The sequence below is a fragment of the Etheostoma spectabile genome, chromosome 8, assembly GCF_008692095.1.
Source record: "Etheostoma spectabile isolate EspeVRDwgs_2016 chromosome 8, UIUC_Espe_1.0, whole genome shotgun sequence".
Lineage (NCBI taxonomy): Eukaryota > Metazoa > Chordata > Actinopteri > Perciformes > Percidae > Etheostoma > Etheostoma spectabile.
The window spans coordinates 30,015,755-30,020,313 of NC_045740.1; positions in this window are offsets into that span (position 1 = coordinate 30,015,755).

Here is a 4,559-nt window from a genome sequence, read left to right on the forward strand (position 1 = left end):
AAAGATGACATAAATAGCTCTGTTTGGAAATAAATCCTTCTCGATTACTTTTCAGACTTTCTGTCTCGATTCCAATCCCAAACCAGATCACATACTAGACGTGCTCCACTGATTTAACATTACAATTGCCAGACTCATGAAGGGCAGTCTACAAAAAATGAACACAATCCATGCAGCAGAACCTGAGATATCATCTTTTACTTTTCTCTTATCAAACCCAGGTGCCTATATTACCCGATACAGGTGTGCTATGCTACCAGCAGCTAATTTCGCGCCAAGCTGCTAGCCTCAGGTAGAGATGAGCAGCAGGCCACAGACTCTCAAAACTCCACTCGCTCTAACTCCACACCTCTAATTTATTCAGATTTTCAAACTTGTAGTCTTCAGACCCAACTTCAAGGACATGTATCAGACTTACACAGATTCTTCTGGAGACAAAAAGGGCTTTATACAACTTTTTTTTCGCATATGCAGAAGTACTCCCCAACACCTGGGAACACTTTGATGAGTGAAATCAGTGACAAAGGTCACTGTTCACAGGTTCAAAGGCCTTGGCATGGTCGCGATGCCCAATTTGCGCTCAATCCATTCATTGGTCATGTACACACTCTCCGCAACAATTCATGTATACGAATGTATGTATACACACATGTTTATGTATACATGTACACACAGCACACGGGACGGTGAAGTAGGAAATGCTGCATATGGCATCTTTGTTAAAATTTTCACAATGGCTGCATGTCACTATGGTCCAGTGCATGCTTCTTCACACTTCAGCTTGAGGATTCAGTGCTCCAGATTTTCTTCAGTATTGATGTACTGAAACATTCTAAGGCCGGCAAAGTCCTGGGATGATTGTACAAGAATCCAAATTTGGTCCTATGGCAAAACCTCCACACAGGTGATTTCAGTTATTCTGGATGATTAAAGGTGGGCCAGAGCTAAGATGGAAATTTTTTAGGACTCAAATCTTTCCTACCAATAACAATGATGTCAATAGTCCTGCCTTGACAGGTGCAACCGAGCTAACAAGAGACTCAAACCCACACAGTACCGGGAAGAGGTCCAATCAGCCAGAACAACTCAAACACCTCTAGGGGTGCATGGGTGTTCAGGGCCTTTAACCCTTGGGTTGTCTTCCTGTCCCCCTGCAACTTTGGGTTTTTCAACATTTTGTTGTTCTTTTCTACACTTTCCTCAATGTTTTTGTCTTTTTTTTCCTTTTTTTTTGGTCACTTGGTCACTTTTTCAGCAATAAAAAAATCCTGTTTTTGTTGTTTTTTTTTCCCCTGCATATTCGTAGTTTTTTTCAACATTTGTCAAGGTCAGGGTCAAAGTTTATTTATATACAAATAGTCACTACTGCCCCAAAGTGCTGTATAGATACAGAAAAACAGCATTAGATAAAAACAGCATAAGATAAAAAACAGCATAAGATAAAAACAGCATAAGATAAAAAAGGATAAGATAAAAAGCATAAGAATTAGCGGAAAAAAACCTTCTAAAACTAAATATGCCAAACAATAAAAACAGATAAAAACTTTACTTAAAGCAATAACAACAGTAAAATGTCACAGCTCAGCTTATGTTAACAGCCATTGCAAAAAGATATGTTCTTAAAAGTGTTTCAACGTTCTTTTGTCATAGATCTGATATAGAAAGTTTTTGCAAATGGGTCAAATTGCCCCAAGGACAACAGGAGGGTTAAAATACTTGATTGCTACGTTATGTGAGCATTGGCAACTACGATATTTTTAAGTTTAGGAAACAATTGGGGATACCGTTAATACGTCATCACAGGTCTGTTAAAGGACACAAACTCCCCTGCATGAAAGCCAGACACGCTACGCAACCATCCACAACTACAACCTCCACACCCTGAAGTGGACACATGAAGGACACACCACTTCCTTCAGTGGTCCTTCAGTGTTAGCACAGAATGGAATCTTCCACAAAACGTCTTGCTTTGAGCAGTACTCACCAACAGGCGAGGGGGTGCTGCCGCTGCTGGGCGGCTGCTGCATCGGCAGCCTCTGCGGCGATGATGGCGGCAGCTGCGGCAGGGAGCTGATGATCGACGGGAACAGGAAAGGATACACCCCGGGTGTGTAGCGCCTCATCTGGACCAGCGGAGGACTGCTGCGGGGCTGGCGGCTGGCGGTCTTCATCACAGCGATGGGCGTCGGGTGCACTGAGCACTGAGCAAGCTGAGGCTTGGCGGAGCTGGGAGGCCATCGGGTGAACCCTGGCTTTGGTTAGTGTGTCTGGAGCAGGTGTGGGACCACCTCAGCACTCCAGAGATGCATGGTGGCGGAGTTCAGTCTTCCACTCAGAAGTTTGTTCCACTAACACTGTAACAAAGACACACATTAGCTGTGAGTTAGTTACATCTCTGCACTGTATATCCTCATGAATAAATCCAATCCTAATGACAAACCCATGGGAATATACCAAGGTGTAGCACTGTCAATTTGTATTTGTCCATCTTTAGGTTTTTCTTCATAGACTTCTACAGATACACTCAGGGGAGTCCTTACACATGTCTATTCAAGATCAACCGCTGATTGGCTTGTTTGAAAGTTGGCTTTTCATATTTATCACTATTCCACCATTGCATTGTCCTATTACTGCTCTCATATTCTATCTATCTATTACAAAACCCTTAAACCTGGTTCTTACCCTTGAGTGGCAAGGCCCAGAATAATAAGGTTAGTGTTTGAGTTTATATGTGAATTTTTATCTTGCATGGTAGCCTCTGCAGCAAGTGTATAAATGTACGCGTGAATGGGTGAATGCTGGCTTGTATTGTAAAACGTTTTGAGCGGTCGCTAGAAAAAGCCTAGAAAAGCTCTACATGCATGCAGCCCATTTACCATTTTCATCAGGCGCCACCAGTACAGTTTTGGTTCAGTGGAAATATCCTAACCACTGGATGGATTGCCATAAAATGTGGTACAAACACTCATGTTCCCCTGACCCGCTGAAATTCCACATCCATGTCTATTTGCTTGCAGTCTTCTTCTTCCCTGTTGATGCTGGGCAATGCTTAATATCTTGCCGCAAAGCCCAATTTCACAGCAAACAATTTATGTCCAAATATTGGAAGACATTGGCAGGAATGTGTGTGTTTTGTCATACACATGCTCAAGGCAAAAAAATCTGGGATCCACTCATAAAAACCACCGCTCCATAGCACTTAGGGCTGAAGTCTACCAACCATCCTTCACATCCTTTCTTTCCAGCTTGTTATGTAACAACCAACAACCACCGTTTCATTGCCTGGTGGGTTGTAAACACATACAGATACTTAACTTTGCTGCAAAGACCGCCCACTGGTTCATAGAGGATTGGAAAAACTACAACTCTGTACAGTAACACTTGCTTAGTTCAGTGTGAAACTGCTAACTCCCGTGTTTCAAGGATTTCCAAAGATGTCTCCAGCAGACACATTGTCCTCATAAATCAGCTGCAAATCACCTCCGGCGAACACCCCAACTCCCCCCGCATCAAGGTAGTTGCTCATGAAGACGAGCAGGGAGGAGTGGTGGTGTGATCAGTCCTCACCGCTGAATTCTGCTTAACAGAGTTATAAACTGCTACGGCATAATGGTTCTCATAACGCTCTAATCTGCAGTCAGAGGGCCATTAAAGTGATCTGTAACCACACTTTGTAATTAACGACCACCAGATAGCGTCTTGCCGCTGTGCTGCATGCCACTGAGGAACGTGGGGACAGAGGAGAGGTGAGAGAAGAGAGAAGGACAGGGACATGGTAGATCTGTGTCTGGGTGGGACTGTGACTGGAATGGCATCTGATATTTGAGTCTAGACCGGTAAACATGAATTCCATACATGGTTTCAAACCCATGTGCCAATTTTACATTACATCAACTTGGCATTCATTTGCCCAAGGCATCTTATTTTTTTATCAAATACATGCAGTACATAGGGGTCAATTTGGGGTTCAAGGTTTTGCTCAAGGATTTTTCAACATGTTTCAACCTGACCACACTTACACAGTGACACACATTCACAAGACCGTGCTTAACCAAAAAAACAACCATATGAGTCGATTGTGCAAGCAGCTCATGATGACCCATAAAGACATTAATTGTTAGGCGTGACCTCTCGTGGCTATAGTGATTATTGCAAGAACAAACAAGGAATTGAGGCCGGGGTGGTGGATGGGTCAAACTAACTTTCACTGTCACTTTTCCAAATCCACCGAGTTTTATGGACCTTAGTCCGTTCTGTAGGTACGTATGTGACATCACGTTACGCACTCATTTGAGTCGTTTCACGTGACTCATTTAAAGCCAATCCCTTACTAACCATAAGTATTTTTCTTAATCCAAAACTTAACTGGTTCAGTTTGACAATGTTTCCCACCTATTTAAAACTGCACCTGTTACGTCAAAAAGAACAGTCACATGATTGAATTTTCCATGTGTGTAGAATTAGTTTCTCTTTTTTTAAAAGGTACATTCCATCAAATTACAATTTAGAGGACTACATTACAAGTACACATAGATAGATAGATAGATAGATAGATAGAT